General features: G+C 37.0%; 1 protein-coding gene across 4 annotated transcripts in view; it reads left to right on the top strand.

Moving 5' to 3' along the window:
- Window positions 1–2,792: 2,792 nt before the first annotated feature.
- LOC119542493 (prostaglandin F synthase 1-like) overlaps window positions 2,793–17,899 on the top strand; it is a 34,423-nt gene continuing 19,316 nt past the window's right edge. For all 4 annotated transcript variants that reach the window (XM_037847299.1, XM_037847297.1, XM_037847298.1 and 1 more), the window contains exon 1: window positions 2,793–2,871. The gene's annotated coding sequence lies outside the window, so the exon portion shown is untranslated. The remainder of the gene's footprint in view (window positions 2,872–17,899) is intronic.

Below are 17,899 nucleotides of genomic sequence, written 5' to 3'. Positions count from 1 at the left end.
TATAAAACTGGAATTTTTAGTTTAAGAAGTTCAATGTCAAATGCAAGGTCCAAACTAAAGTAGAGGTTCACCACACATTTCTTCCTGGATGGGCCCCAGAGAAGTGTAAAGACACAGGTATAACCAATGTCCATTAGGGTATACGATTTTAATCACAAAAAGCCAGAGATAAACCCAGACAAGACAGACTCAAACACAAAGCTGTCTGCAGCCAGGTGAGCTGTTCCCTTAGCCAACTGGGATCCCCCCTTTTCCTGGTCAGCACAGCCTTCACTTCTTCCTTAATTAATAATTCCCAAGTTTCTGGCTTGATATCAACTACATGAATGATAGTACTTTTTACTGCCTCACAAAATATCAAAGAAGGAACAGATTGAGTGGGATGGCAAGAATATGACTCCAATTATTCAGGGGATAATCGGTAGGTTCCTAGAAGACATCCAAATAGAGATTCTGAGTTAGCAGATGGCAATGTTGATCTGGAGCTCAGGAAAATTGGAGCTTAGAGATACAAACTTTGGAGTCATTCTTTTATAGATGGTAATTAAACTCACAGAGCTGTGTTAGCTCTCCTAGGGTAAGTTCATAGAATGAAAACAAAGAAAGAGGAAAAGTCAACACTTAAAGATCAGGCAGAAGATGCACTGAAAGGACATGCCAGACAAGTAAGGAGAAAGTGAGAGACTGTATGTTGGAAAAGCCAAAGAAAGAGGGTTGAAAAAGTCTGAGTGGACCACAGGGTCAATCCTGCTGAGAGGCCAAGTAGCCCTATCAGGGACTGAAAAGGGCAGTTGGATTTAGAGACAAGGAGACCTGGAGACTTAACAGGAGCAGTTACAGATGGTGAGAGCAGAGCAAGAATAGAAGATGAGGAAGTGACACATCATAAACAACCAAAGTGTTCACCAACTGATGAATGGATAAACAAATTCTGGTATATACACATGATGGAATATTATTCAGCCATAAAAAGGAATGAAGTTCTGATACATGTTGCAACTTGGATGAACCTTGAGGACATCATGTTGACTGAATTAAGCCAGACACAAAAGGACAACTATTGTATGATTTCACTGACATTAAATAACTATAATTAAGCAAACTCATGGAATCAGAGTCTAGAATATAGTTTACCCGTGGTTGAGGTAGGGGTATGGAATAGGGAATTAAGGCTTAAAATGTAGAGTCTATTTGAGATGATGGAAAAGTTTTGGTAAAGGATAGTGGTAATACTAGTCAACATTCTGAATGTAATTAACAGCACTGAATTATATATTTGATGTGGTTAAAAAAGGGAAATTTTAGGTTGTACATATATCACTGGAATAAATGTTTTCTAAAAAATCCATGGAACTGCCCAACACAGTGAACCTAAATTAAACCATGGACTATAGTTAATAGTGGAATTATTAAAATGTGCTTTCTCTGATACCCAGGGGAGTGATTCTCCCTCGCAACATGGAATATGACACCTGGGGAGGAATCTAGACCCGGCATCATGGGATAGAGAACATCTTCTTGACCAAAAGGGAGATGTGAAAGGAAATGAAATAAGTTTCAGGGGTTGAGAGATTCCAAAAGAAGCCGAGAGGTCACTCTGGTGAGCACTCTTACGCACAATATAGACAACCCTTTTTAGGTTCTAATGAATTAGAACAGCTAGCAGTAAATACCTGAAACTATCAAACTACAACCCAGAACCCATGAAACTTGAAGACAATTGTATAAGAATGTAGCTTATGAGGGGTGACAATGTGATTGGGAAAGCCATACGGGCCACACTCCCCTTTGTCCAGTGTATGGATGGATAAGTAGAAAAATGGGGGCAAAAATAAAAAAAAGGCACCCAGTGTTCTTTTTTACTTTAATTGTTCTTTTTCACTTTAATTTTTATTCTTATAATTTTTTTGTGTGTGGTAATGAAAATGTTTAAAAATTAATTTTGGTGATGAACACACACCCATGTAATGGTACTGTGAACAACTGAATGTATGCTTTGTATGATTGTGTGGTATGTGAATATATCTCAATAAAAATGAATTTAAAAAAATAAATTAAAAAATAATAAAATGTGCTTTCATGTACCACACCAATGCAAGGTGTTAATAATAGGATGGTTTATTGGGACCCTGTATTTCAAGCATGATTTTCCTTAAACCCACAACTTTCCCAGAGTCTTGCAAGTCCTGAGGAATACAACATCCTCCATCCCAATCTAACACAATCAACTGTCACATTGCTGCATGTAAGCAAGAAAAAAAGAAGGCAGGGTGTGAAGGCTCTTCAGCAGCCTTTGTCCTCTTGGAGGCTAGGGATGAAAAATTAACCAGTAACTTATTTTTCTCACTATTCATGCATTTGATTCACATCAAGATATCCATATTTTTTAATTCTATAGACTAATGTTTATTGTATCTTTATTATATAGAGAAATACATGATACACATTACTGATATAATGTATCTTTATTATCCAACTACTTGTATTTTCTGGATAAATTCTGAATTTCCATTTCAGACTCAGATCTGTTTCTGAAAGGTTAGTGATTGCCATAAGTAACATCCAAGACAGTTTTCTTTTTCCTTCCCCTAATACTTAAAATTGTGTTTGACCATTTTGGCTTTGATTATGCTATACAATTTACCCTATGACTCTAACAGTGGCATAGCAGAGAAGGGTTAAAAATAAAAATGCAGTGGTAGTCAAACATCAACTGGTCTTGCAAGTTTTGCAAGGCAAAGATCAAAGGGTAGCTTAGCAAATAAGAATCTTTCCAGTGTCTGCTGGATAATTTTCTCTGCTTTTATTTGTGCTGTGAAGCTCAGCATTTTCCTATTCAAGGTTCGACCTGCCCAAGATATCCAACTAAAGGTAAGTACCAAAGAGAATAATTCTCTGATGCCAGGAATTCTCACTCTCTCTATACTATTCCTGGTAACTCAGCTATAAATTATAATGCATGCATCCTTGGTCTTTTATTTGATTATATTGAGTGTTCTACCACTTGTCTCTATAATTTGGTATTACTTTCTGAATTTATTTAATTTATTTATATACATAAAGAATTGAAATTATAAATACATAATTTTAAATAAATGCACAAATGCAATCATATACATGCTTTCTGGTTGGAGATTTTTCTTTTTATGGAGGGGAGGCAATCTTATCAGCAACCCCTCACAACAATTCTTGTTAATAGCTTAAATGCACTTTCCATATGTTCTCCATGCTCATGTAATATATGTTTACATAGATATATATTCATGTATACACTTACATACATATAAATACAACATACAGCAAGTATTTGGTCTTTGTTTACCACAACTGGATCTCAATGCATGCCTTTCTGCATCTTGAACATGGAAATTCCCCCAAGTGCACTAGTGGAACGTGGGGTCAATGCACCATAATTACTCAGCAATTCACCCATGGGCAAGTGTTCCTTGGCTCCCAGTATTGGCACTAAACAGGGTTACATGAAACTTCCTTATACACGTAACATTACACAGGAGCTTTTATTTCTGTAGGATCCGGATTTATGACTTAAAAGGTACATGCAATTTTAGCTTCAATGGCTGTTGCTAGATGGGTTTTCAAAATCAACAGTCCCATTTCTGGCAGCAGTAGATGCTAGACTCTTGCCCACAATGGATAATATGACCCATTTAAATGTTTGCCATTTAGGTGGCTGTAAAGTGAAACTTCTTTGTTACTTTAATTTGCTTTTGCCCAACTACTAGTGAATTAAACATCTTTTATTATCTTTGTGGCCATTTGTTCCTCTGTGAAACTTTCTTCATAACTTCATTTGATCCCTGACTTTCAGTTTGCTAAAGCTGCTGGAATGCAATATACCTGAAATGGGCTGGCTTTTACAATGGAGGTTTATTAGCTTACAAATCTACAGTTCTGAGGCAGTGAAAATGTCCCAAATAAGGCATCAACAGGATGATACCTTCTCTGAAGACAGGCTGGTGGCATCTGGGGTTCCTCTGTCAGATAGTCTGGTCCTCTGACAACACCAGTGTCTGCTGGTCCTTCGCTCCCTGGTTTCATTGCTTTCAGCTTCTAGTTCCAGTGGCCTCCTCTCTGAGCTTCTGTGGGTCCTCTCTTAGCTTCTCCAGGGGCTTTTTCTCTTCACACTTCTCTGGATGTTTCTCTCTGGGCTCTCTGGGTTTTTTCTGTCCTTTATCGTCTCCTAATCTTGAATTAGGGTGGGTCACATTTCATTTGAAAAAACCTAATCAAAAGGTCCCACCCACAATAGGTCTGCACCCACAGGACTGGATTAAAAGAATCTGGCCTTTTCTGGGACATGTAACAGCTCCAAATCACCACATTGACAGAAGAAAATTTGAATTCTTAGCATACATTATTATTTTGATACAGCCCTGAATTCTATTACCTTATATTTTTATTTAGAATTACACATCTAGGTTTGTGTTTGTATGAGCCACAGTTTTTTCTCTTCTCTTTTGGTATCATCTATCAGGTTTGTTATCAAAATTATTCTGGGTCATAAAATGAATTGACAGCTTTCCATAGTTTTCCCACAACCTGGAATAGTTTAAATAAATTTGAAATAATCTTTTAGTTAAAGTACTGAAAGCTTTCTCAAAGCTTTTGGTCTCAGAAGCCCTTTATACTCTTAAAAGTTATTGAGGATCTCAAAAAGCTTTTTTTATATGTATTATATCTATTAATATGTACTGTATTTTAAATTTAAACAGAAAATTTTAATTTTTTATGTATCAATCCACTTAAAATAATAAATGATAACAATAAATTTTTTATGAAAAATAACAATTTTCAATGTGAAAATCATTTAGGAAGAAGGGTGGTATTGTTATACATTTTTGCAAATCTCTTCAATGACTATCTTTATCAATACAGCTAGGTAATCAAACCTACATCTGCATTCAATCTGTTGCCATATCACACATCATGTAAACCTCTGGAAACTCCACTGTACATTTATGAGAGAATAAGAGCAAAAAAGGAAAATAATGTTGTATTATAAAAATAGTTACTGCACAAACTCCCAAAAGGGTCTCAAGGACCTGTGTAAGTCACTAGACCACACTATGAGAACAATCGCTTTAAAGTTTATGTGAAACCAGCTTTAATGTCTGTGCCTTAAACTATAGGTTTTAGATTCTTTGCAACCTGGCGTCTCCCAAACTGGCATGCATTTTAGAGTTTCTACTTATTAATGTCACATAACTCATAATATTTAGTTAACTCTCTCCCAAACTGTTGAAACTTCCATGGACGTGTATAATGTGGCTGACCATTGGAGAGCTTAACTTTTATTTTGTGTGACTCCAAATGGGATCAATATCTCCTATACTTGGTACACTTCCTGCCAACTGTATTAGCACAGTCTGTTCTGTAATTGGCATACTTTGAGAACTTGGGTTACTCTCAATTCCGGCTTGCAAAGAGAGAGAAGTGGTTTTGATGGACCAGGGTGGTGGCATAGAATACTACAGGTTGCTGTTCTCACACAGAATCTCTCAAAAACCAGAAAACCTGGCAGAGCCATCTTCCTCAAAACTCAGGAAAAGAGTTAAAGGGTTGAAGTAATGGGGTGAGGGCCAAATCAAGAAAACACATCTTAAAATATGATAGGAGAAGCTTGTGGCATTCTTGCTGGCCCCTCCCCCAGCACTTTCCCAGGACAGTGCAGAGTCACCCTGGTCCTGTTCCAGAGGGAACAGAGCAACCCCTATGTGCATATGAGGTGCCTGTATGTCCATGCCAAGCTATCAGGAGTCATCCTGAAAGACTGAACCAGGAAACTCATCTAGAGCTCACCTTCCCAGAACTTCCCTTGCAGGCAAAAGCAGCTTGTAGATAGCTAAAGCAGTGTAAGAAACAATTAACTCAAACTGACCTAGGGCAAAGAATTACCTGCTTTAAGTCATAAAATAGAGCACCTGGGAGGGGGAGAAATTCTATTACTAGGGAGGAAAGGGGGCATTTAAATTCCTGTAAATGGGAGAATTGCTAAAGCCAGGAGCAAGCACAAGTCCAGACAATAAGCAGGATCAGGAAAGATGGAAAGGAAACTGGACTTCACTTTTGCCTCAGCTGATCTTCTTGATAGAAGGGCTGCACTCTGAAGGAGAACACCAGCCAACTCACAGCCAATTTGGAAACACTGTGAAAGGTGTTTTGGACATGGTTTGTAGATTTTGTTATCTCCCAGAATTCAAGGAAATCTCAGTCATATCACTAGTTGGATACAAACTTAAGGAAGAGATGGCTCAGGGATTAAATCCCAGAGTTAAAACATTAAAATATTCAAATGTTCGGTAACCACAAAATATAAGACAAAAAAAAAGAAAGAAAGAAACAGGATGAGAGGGACGACATCAGTATGGTGATGTAAGGCAGCCCCTGAAAAAGTCTCTCCTCAGAATCAACAAATAATAGGACAAATCCCACTTGTTTGGATCTCTGGAGGACTATAGAGAATGGAGAAGAATTCCATGAATGCTGAATCGAAGAAAAAGAAAAATGATCACCAAAATCAGGGAGAAGACTTTCATTGCAGACCTGCCAAGCTGGACCCCTTCCCATCACTTCATTCTATGCAACTTAGGAGTTGCATGGGGGCAGCACCGCCCAGTCCCTCCTCCCACACAGGAGATTATCAAGCCACTCACAGCAGTTAGGTAGAACCCCATGAATTTCCAGACACAGGGAGCCAAGTCCACAGAGACCTAGGACAGAACATAAGCAGCTGAGGAATGCTGCATACAAACATTACCAAGGGTTTAAAAAAAAAAGAGAGAGAGAGAGAGAGAGAGAGAGAGAGAGACCACTGCAGGACTGTTGCCAAGAGATGCACACACTCAATCCAGTCTTGGTTTGCTGGACCACTTAAATTGTAAAACAGACCTTTCTGGATTAACCCACCTTTCTGAATAGACCATATCTGGGTCCTCAGGGCTGGGTACTTTAATGGGGAAGAAATCAGAGGCAGAAAGGTCTCACAGAAAATAAAAGGGGGAAACTGAACTGTAAGACAGGACAGGTCCAAGAACTGAAAAATGTAAGGAAAAGGGGGCACTGAATGAGGGAGAAAGTTAAACAAATCAAAGGGGATAGGGAGAAAATTCTGCAAAAACAAGAAACAGGAAAGATCATGATTTACAGAGAAGGACCAGAGGAAAGGAAGTTTTCTCCTGTAGGTGAAACAATTGCACATAAAATGAAAATTGTACTGCACACCCAGGACAAGAAACAGGGCCAGAGGAGTTTTAAAAAATCTGAACAGTCCAACACAGGCCAGTCCGAGGTCCAGAATATGTTGGACCAAGCATCAAAGAAGAAACTTAACACAAAGCCAAACAACAATAAAACCCTAGGCAAGAAAAGAAACTGATGTTCACAGTTAAGACTTCAAAAGAATCAGATACGCAGACTTCAGCAAAATATAACAAGCCATACTAAGAAACAAGAAGATATGGCTCAATCAAGGGAACAAATTAAAATTTCAGAGGAGATGCAGAATTTGGAACACCTAATCAGAGAAGTTCAAATAAATCTTCTAAATCAATTAAAGGAGAGGAAGGAAAATATGGATATTAAGATAAGGTGTGGGCATAAAGAAGAATTTGAAAGTTTAAGAAGAAACATAACAGAAATTACAGGGATAAAAGGTACAAAATGGAGATTTAAAATACAGCAGAGGCCTAAAAAAGCAGATGTGAACAGCCAGAAGAAAAAAAAATAGTGAACTAGAAGAAAGGATAGCCAAAACAATACAGACAGAACAGATAGAGAAAAAAATAGAAAAAAATTGAGCATGTCTCAGGGATTGGAATGACAGTGTAAAGCATACAAACATACATGTCATGGGTGTTCACAGAAAGAGAAGAAAAGGGAAAGGGGCAGAAAGAATATTTGAGGAAATAATGGTTGAAAATTTCCCAACTCTTACGTAAGAAATAAATAGACATGTCCAAGAAGCACAATTTACTCCAAACAGAATAAACCCCTAACAAACCTACTCTGAGACACATACCAAACAGAATGTCAAATGCCAAAGATAAACAGAGATTTCTGAAAGCAGCAAAAGAAAAGTGATGCATAACATACAAAGGATCCTCAATAAGACTAAGTGCCAATTTCTCATCAGAAACCATGGAGGTGAGAAGGCAGTGGTAAGACATCTTTAAGGTACTGAAAGAAAAAAAACTGCCAGCCAAACATTATTTATCCAGCAAAAGTGTCCTTCAAAAATGAGGGAGTGTTTATTCACAGATAAACAGAAACTGAGAGTGTTCATCAACAAAAGACAAGAACTAAAATAATTACTAAAAGGAGTTTCTATAGCTTGAAAGGAAAAGACAGGCAAGAGTGGCTTGGAATCATGTAAAGAAATGAAAATCTTTGGTAAAGGTGACTAAAAGGACAAATGTAAAACCCAATAGTACTGTATCCTCAACATACAAGTCTACTCTTTAATTCCTATAAGAGTCAGAATACAATTTAGAAGAAAAAAAGCACAATTCCCAACAACGAACATATAAAATATAAAGAAGTAACGTGGGATAAAAACAACAAAAAGGGGGAAACAGAAGGATATGGGAGCAGAGAATATGCATGCTATTGAACCTAGTTTAGTATCTTTTCAAATTAGTAGATTTTAGATGTACATTGTGTACTACACACCCCGTGGTAACCACAAAGAAAGCATCTTAAAAATATACAGAAACAGAAATGGGAAAGGAATCAGATACAACATAAAGGATGAACTCTCCAGAAAAGGAGACTGTAGTAAAGGAAAAAAGAGACAAAAAGATATGACAAATAAAACCAAAGGACAGAATGGTTGAAGGAAGTTCTGCTGTTACACTAATAACACAGTGTTAACAGATTAAAGCCCCCAATCAAAAGACACAAATTTGCAGAATGGATAAAAAAGCATGCTCCAACCAAATGTTGTTTTCAAGAGACTAACCTTACACCCAAAAACAAAAATAGGTTGAAACTGAAAGAATGGAAGTTATAACCAAAACAGAGCTTTAGTAACTATACTAATATTGGACAAAGTAGATTTTAAGTCAAGAGCTGTTATAAGAGACAAAGAAGGTCACTATATATTAGCAAAAGAGGAAATCCACCAAGAATAAATATCAATCATAAATATTTATACACCTAACTACAGTGCCAAAATACATGAGGCAAACACTGGCAAAACTGAAGGGAAAACAGACACATCTACAATAATAGTTGGAGACATGAAGGCATCACTCACATCAATAGAAAGGGCATCTAAATAGAATATCAATAAGGAAACAGAGAATATTAATAATATGATAAAGGAATTAGACCTAACAGACATATGCAGAAGACTGCACCCCAAAACAGCAGGATATACATACTTCTCAAGTGCCCATGAATCATTCTCCAAGACAGACCACATGTTGGGTCACAAAACAAGTCTCAACAAATTTTAAAATACTGAAATTATACAAAGCATTTTCTCTGACCATAATGGAATAGAGCTAGAAATCAGTAACAAGGATAAAACTGGAAAATCCATATATATATAAAAGTTAAATAACATCCTCTTAAACAATCATTGGCACAAAGAAGAAATTACAAGAGATATCAGTAAATACCTTGAGACAAATGAAAATGAGAACAACATATCAAAATTTATGGGATGCAGGGAAGGCAGTGCTGGAGGAACTACAAAAAGAACAGCAAATTAATCCAAAAGCAAGCATAAGGAAAGAAATAACAAATATTAGGGCAGAAATAAATGAAATTAAGAATTAAAAACATTAGAGAAATTTAACAAAACCAAAAGTTGATTCTTTGAGAGAATCAAAAAATTGACAAACCCTAAGCTAGACTGACAAAGGAAAAAAGAGAGAAGATGCAAATAAACAAAATCAGACATGAGATAGGAGATATTACTACTGACCCACAGAAATAAAAAGGACTATAAAAGGAAACGATGAAGAACTTGTGCCAACAAATTAGACAACGAAGATGAAATGGACAAATTCCAAGAAACAAATGAACAACCTACATTGACTCAAGAAGAAACAGATGGGAGAGATCTAAGACAGCAGCATAGAGAGGAGTGGAAGCCAAGTAGTCCCCCTGGAACAACAGAAAAAAAACAGAAGCAACTAGTAAATAAGTCAGAATAACTGCAGGGGGACAAACGTGACCTCCACTCATCATACACCAACCTGATTTAGGAGGAATGCCCGAGATCACAGCATAAAATCTGTAAGTAAAAACTGTGGATCCGGACCTCCGGAAGATGGCGGTCAGGAGAGACAGGACAAAAAAAACCTCCATGAAAAATACGAGATAAAGGCCAGAGGGTCACCCAGAACACCGGTTCCAGCAATGCACCAGCTGGACAGGGTCTGCTGGATCCACAAGGACCATGCACTTGGTAAGGCTGGGAGTTTGCATTCTGGGGCGAGTGAGTGGGCCTGCTGAATGTCCAGCAGCCACACTGCAGTGTGGGGAAGCTGTGAGTTGGCGTTTGGAGTTGGACTAGTTCTTTTTAAAGGCCCAAAAGTGGCTGCGGATACGGTGGCAGGGACCACACAGGGAAGCACGGCAGGAACGGCGTCTCCACAACCTGTGGGTACACCTCAGTATCTGGCATGGATGATAGTCTTTTGCGCACCTACTCGTAATTGTCTCAGAGTGAGGCAGGCAGGGGTTAGCCAAAAGGGGAGCAAAACCACGCTCCTTGCAGCCATCCTCCCAGTGGGCTGGGAACACTCCTGCCCAGCACCAGCGCCACAGCCCAGAGTTGTGCAAGGAAACCCAGTGCAACGGGAAGCATTTCCAGTAACACACACACACGCTACAGTGTATGGCGTGGACACTGGCCTTTCGTGCACCCGCATCTGGTTGTCCTGAAGCTGGGGGGGCAGAGCGGTGCAAAAGGGGGGAGATTGGAACACCCCATTCAGCCATTCTTTCAGCAGGCTGGGAACATCCCTACATGGCTGGTGGCCCAGAACTTCCTTTGAGGGACAGCGTGCACTTGTGATGTAGCACAGCCTTCCCTCAGCAGAGGCCCTAGAAGGGCACGGCTCGGAAGAGGGACCCACTTGGAAATCCCAGGGACCATATGCCAATACCAAGGACTTGTGGGTCAGCGGCAGAGACAATCTGTGGTGAGACCAAACTGAAGGTTTAGACTCTTGGAACAGCCTTAAATCTCCAGGAACACTGGGAGGTTTCATTGTTAAAGCCGCCCTCGCTCCCTAACCACTCAGACACACACTCCACATTCAGGGCAGACAGCACCAACTACACACGCAAAACTGGTGCACCAGTTGGACCCCACAAGAATCAGACCCCCACACACCACAAAGACAAAGTTGGGGAGAACTGGCTTGAGGGGAATAAGTGGCTCACAGCCGCCACCTGCTGGTTAGTTAGAGAAAGTGTATGCCACCAAGCTGTAGATCTGACAAATTAGAGAGAAGTCTCTGAATTAGCATACATATCCTAAAAGAACCCTATCAAGTTAAGCAAATGCCAAGAGGCCAAAAACAGAAAATTTTAAAGCATATGAAAAAAACAGACAATACAGATAACCCAGACCCAAACACCCAAATCAAAAGATCAGAGGAGACACAGTACTTGGAGCAATTAATCAAAGAACTACAGACAAACAATGAGACCATGGCACAAGATATAAACGACATGAAGAAGACGCTAGAAGAGCATAAAGAAGACATTGCAAGAGTAAATAAAAAAAATAGATGTTCTTAGGGAAATAAAAGAAACTGTTGACCAAGTTAAAAAGGTTCTGGATACTCATAGTACAAGACTAGAGGAAGCTGAACAATGAATCAGCGACCTGGAGTACAGCAAAATGGAAAATGAAAGAACAAAAGAAAGAATGGGGGAAAATATTGAAAAAATTGAAATGGACCTCGGGTATATGATAGATAAAATAAAACATCCAAATATAAGACTCATTGGTGTCCCAGAAGGGGAAGAGAAGGGTAAAGGTCTAGAAAGAGTATTCAAAGAAATTGTTGGGGAAAATTTCCCAAACCTTCTACACAACATAAATACACAAAGCATAAATGCCCAGTGAACTCCAAATAGAATAAATCCAGATAAACCCACTCCGAGACATATTCTGATCAGACTGTCAAATACTGAACAGAAGGAGCAAGCTCTGAAAGCAGCAAGAGAAAAGCAATTCACCACATACAAAGGAAAAAACATAAGACTAAGTAGTGACTCCTCTGCAGCCACCATGGAGGCGAGAAGGCGGTGGCATGACATATTCAAACTTCTGAGAGAGAAAAATTGCCAACAAGAATTCTTTCTCCAGCAAAACTCTCCTTCAAATTTGAGGGAGAGCTTAAATTCTTCACACACAAATGTTGAGAGATTTTGCTAACAAAAGACCTGCCCTACTTGAGATACTAAAGGGAGCCCTACCAACAGAGAAACAAATAAAGGAGAGAGAGAGATGGAGAAAGGTTCCATAATATTAGACGAAGATGCATTTTCTAAGCCATATAGTGACCACTGAATACAAGTTTGGCTTTGTTATCATCATAGTCATCATAAGACACAACCCTATATTAAATTATTTTTAATTCCGTATTTCAGAGAGGAATAAACAGACATTGCAGAATGGTGACATTATGAAGGAGAAAACATACTTGGTGTCGCATCCTATTCCATGCTACAATTTCTTTCACTCTATTTCAAATGGATAACTCAGGTTTATGGTATGGCATTCTTTCTGAAACACTAGAAGTCAGAAGATGAAGATACTTGCCTCACTTTTCTGACTTGCTGATTGTAAATGTGGTCATCTCACTTAACTTGTAAGATGACTCTTAGTTTCCTAATTGATAAAACAGGAATTAGACTAAGATTAATTAAAAACTATTAAATTTAAGTCTGAAAATATAGACTTCTTTTGAAAATCCAAAGGAATACTCTTACAGTTTTTGAGACCACTGAAAAATGTATATTGTCAATTATGTTTATTGGTTGGTGTAGATGAGATGCCATCGTCTGGAGACAGGCATGGGATATATAGAGGAAAGGCATATAGGGAGCCGTGTTTGTGAAAATGTCTATTTATATATGGAGAGACATCTGTTATTGTAGTCATTGAACCACTAAATTTAAGTGGCAATTTCTATTTCATACACTGAAACAAAAGAACATTAATTGTGGACCCAAGATTTGCTATTTATTGCATAGTTAATGGAAAATACTGAACCATTTTAGCTTCTGAGTTCAGACAGAGGGTTTGGTAAAAAAAAAAAAAAAATCTATTTACTCTCTGATCCCTAAGCTTGTATAGTTTACAGTGAGAATTCCTATAAACAAAACAAAATTATCTCAATGCATTTAGTTCCTTGGTTCAGATAAAAATAATTTGAATAGCAAGGGTTATGTGTAGGCATGTTTGTAAATATACAAAGGAGGAAGAAGGGGAAGTATTGAACTGTATTCAGATTTATTCTGCAACCTATGTATGGTGAGAATAGTGCAACAACATCCTCATCTGTAAAATTTATAACACGGCCACTATTTTGTGATATCAAATAAGATGACTATAAATATCTGAAAATGAAATACTATTCTGAAACTTAAAAAAAAATAATTGAGGGGCATATAGGGAAAAATATACCTATTGCAAACTAATTAAATCAACAGTAACAAATATACTATACCAATACTATGAGTCAATAATGGAGGGGGGGTAGTTAGGGGTATGGGAGGATTTGAGTTTCCTTTTTTCTGTCTGTATTTCTTTTCTGGAGTAATGAAAATGTTCTAAAAACTGAAAAAAATTAATTGTGGTGATGGATGCACAGCTGTATGATGGTACCGGGGGCAATTGATTATTTGATTGTACACTTTGGATCTTTGGATAATTTTATGGTATGTGAACAATCTCAATAAATAAAAAATTTAAAATTAAAAAAAAAGAAGAAGAACAGATGACATCAACAGACAAATTACAAGTAAAGAGATTGAATCAGTCATCTAAAACCTTCCAACAAAGAAAGTCCAGGACCCAATGGCTTCATCGGGAATTCTATCAATCATTCCAAGAAGAATTAATATTAATCTGGTTCAAATTATTCCAAAAAATTGAAAAGGAGAGAACACTACCTAACTCATTCTGTGAAACCAACATCACTGTTATACCAAAGCCAGATAAAGCTACTACAAGAAAAGAAAATTACAACAAAGTTTCTAATGAATATACATGTAAAAATCCATGACAAAATATTTTCAAATTAAATTCAATGGCACATTAAAAGAATTATACACCATGATCAAGTGGGTTTTATCCCAGGTATGCAAGAGTGGTTCAATGCAAGAAAATCAATTAATATACCACATTAACAAATCAAATGGGGAAAACCACATGATCGTCTTGGTTGATGCAGAGAAGGCACTGGACAAAATCCAGCATCCTTTCTAGATAAAAAAAAAAAAAAAAACGCTTTGAAAGATAGGAATAGAAAGAAACTTCCTCAACATGATAAATGGCAGATATGAAAAACCCACAGCTAACACTGTCCTCAATGGTGAAAGAGTAAAAGCTTCCCCTCTAAGATCTGGAACAAGAAAGGGATGCCCACTGTCACCGCTGTTATTCAACATGGTGCTAGAAATTCTATCTAGAGAAGTTAGGCAAGAAAAAGAAATAAATTGGAGAGGAAGAAGTAAAATTTTCACTAATTGCATACGACATAATTCTATATACAGCAAGACCCAAAAAATCTACAACAAAGCTACTAGAGCTAACAAATGTGTTCAGCAAAGAGGCATGATATAACATCAACATGCAAAAATCAGTTGTATTCCTCTGCACTAGTTAACAGCAATCTGAGGAGGATATCAAGAAAAAATAGCAACTAAAAGGATCAAATATCTAGGAATAAATGTAGCCAAGGATGTAACAGACTTATACATGGAAAGTGACAAAACTTTGCTATAAGAAATCAAAGAAGATCTAAATAAATGGAAGGACATTCCATGTTCATGAATCAGAATACTAAATATTGTTAAGAAGTCAATTCTACCCAAAATAGTGTATAGATTCAATGCAATCCCAATCAAAATTCCAACATCCTACATTGCGTAAATGGAAAAGCCAATTATCAAATTTATTTGGAAGGGTTAGGGGCCCCCAATAGACAAAAACATCTTGAAAAAGAAGAACAAAGTTGGAGGACTCATGCTTCCCAACTTTAAAACTTATTACAAAGCTTCAGTGATCAAAACAGCATGGCACTTGCATAAAGATAGATATATTGACCAGTGGAATCAATTTGAGAGAACAGAAATAAACCCTCATATCTATGGCCAATTGATATTGCACAAGGCTGCCATGTCCACTCAGCTGAGACAGAATACTCTATTCAACAAATGATACTGGGAGAACTGGATATCCATATCCAAAAGAATGAAAGAGCACCCCTATCTCACATCTTATACAAAAATTAACTCAAAATGGATCAAAGACCTAGATGTATGAGCCAGGTCCATAAAACTCCTAGAAGAAAATCTAGGGAAGCATCTTCTAGATCTTGTGAAATGCAATGGTTTCTTAGACTTTACACTCAGAGCACAAGTAACAAAAGAAAAAACAGATAAATAGGACCTAATCAAAATTTAAAATTTTTATGTATCAAAGGACTTTGTCAAGAAAGTGAAAAGGCAGCCTACTCAATGGGAGAAAATATTTGGAAACCACATATCTGCTAAGGGTTTAATATCCAGAGTATGTAAAGAAATCCTACAACTCAACAATAAAAAGACAAACAACCCAATTTTAAAATGGGCAAAAGACTTAATAGACATTTTTCCAAAACAGAAATAAAAATGGCTAAAAAAGTATTTGAAAAGATGCTCAACATCACTAGCTATTAGTGAAATGCAAATCAAAACCATGAAATATCATTTTGCACATACTACAATGGCCACCATTAAAAAATAAAAACAGAAAATTACAAGTGTTGGAGAGGATGTGGAGAAATAGGAACACTTATTCACTGCTGATGAGAATGTAAAATGTTGCAGGCACTGTGGAAGACAGTTTGGCAGTTCCTCAGAAAACTAAGTGTAGAATTGTCCTATGATCTGGCAATCCTATTACTAGGTATATACCCAGAACAACTAAAAGCAGGGACTCAAACAAACATTTGCACACCAATGTTCATAGTGGCATTATTCAGAATTGCCAAAAGATGGAAGCAACCCAAGTGTCCATCAACAGATGCACAGATAATAAAATGTGGTATATACATACAACAGAATGAAGTTCTGATATGCAACAACATGGATGAAACTTGAAGACATCACATTGAGTAAAACAAGCCAGACTCAAAAGGACAACTATTTATAACCTTATTGTTATGAAATAACTAGAATAAACAATTCATAGAGTCAGAAACTAGAATACAGGTTACCAAGGGCCAGGTTTTGGGTAGGGAATAGGGAGTTATTGCTTAATTTGTACAGAATTTGTTTGAAGTGATGGAAAAGTTTTGGTAATGGATGGTGGTTATAGTAGCACAACATTGTAAATGTAATTAACTTCACTGAATTACATATTGGAATGCATTTAAAAGAGAAATTATAGGTTTTATATATGTTACTGGAATAATAATTTTTTAAAAAACCCATTGCACAATACAATATAAACAGTGAACTCTAATGTAAACTACGGGCTATAATTATTAGTACAATTATAATAATATTCTTTGATCAATAGTAACAAAGTTACCACACTAATGCAAAGTGCTAATAATGGGGGGATGGCTGTATATGGGAACTCTGTATTTCCTATGTGATTTTTCTATAAACCTACAACTTCCCTAATTTTAAAAAATGCATTATAGGAAAAAAGAAAGAAGCATATATCCCTATTTCATAACTTAACTTTTATAGCCTTATGTTAACATAAAGGAAGAAAAATACCCATAGAAATTTAATTTCTTTACTTATTAAAATAATAAAAAATTAAACATTTTATTTTATTCACCCTTTTGTACTATAACTACCTTTCCCTGAATTTTATATTAATATTCTTTTTTTTAGTATAATTATGATCTCATGGCTTTTTTTCCAAATAGCAATATTAACATTGTTTTCATTTTCAAAGTGTCATAACTGTCTAGGTAGGATTCCCTCAGGGTGTTCCTTTGTCTTTTCAGTACAGCCATTAGCAGCCTTGCTTTCTGGCAACATCACAATATTCAGATCTGCCTTGACATTTCCTGATGCAAGACATGAAGTCAGCTACTCTCCAAGAATCCAGATATCTTTTAGGGACACAGTTCTGGTATTAGTGTTTCACATAATAATTGGTTATGGGGAAAAGTGCTACCAGATGCTTTTTTACCACCTTTAGGAGAGACAAAACATACAAAAAAAATAGGAAAAAATGGCTCATAAAAGGAGCAGGAAAAAGCATTAATAACCATACAAGAGGAGGACCAGACCTGGGACATACCAGAAAAGACTTTAAAAAATGATCTTAACAAGCTCACAGAAATGTTGCTATATTAGGTTACCTTCTTGGGGTACAGTAGGAACATGTTGGAAGTAAAGTAGTTATCTTAGTATTGTCTTTTTCTTACTCCCTTGTCTTTTTCTTACTCCCTTCTTATCTCTTTGAAATGTTCTTTTATTGTATGTTTTTTAACATTTTTTATTTTTTTTATTTTTTATACAGTTGATTTAAAAAAAGGTTAAAAAAAAATACATGGAAAAAAATATGCAGAGCCCCGTTGAGGAGCTGGTGGAGAATGCCGGGGTATTGGCCTGTCCCACCTCAATGGTTGCTAATGTGCTCAAAGACATAGGGGACTGGTAGTTTGATGGGCTGAGCCCT

The sequence above is a fragment of the Choloepus didactylus genome, chromosome 8, assembly GCF_015220235.1.
Source record: "Choloepus didactylus isolate mChoDid1 chromosome 8, mChoDid1.pri, whole genome shotgun sequence".
NCBI lineage: Eukaryota > Metazoa > Chordata > Mammalia > Pilosa > Megalonychidae > Choloepus > Choloepus didactylus.
Note: the sequence above shows the minus strand (reverse complement) of the source record. Positions and strands in the feature narration are given on the sequence as shown.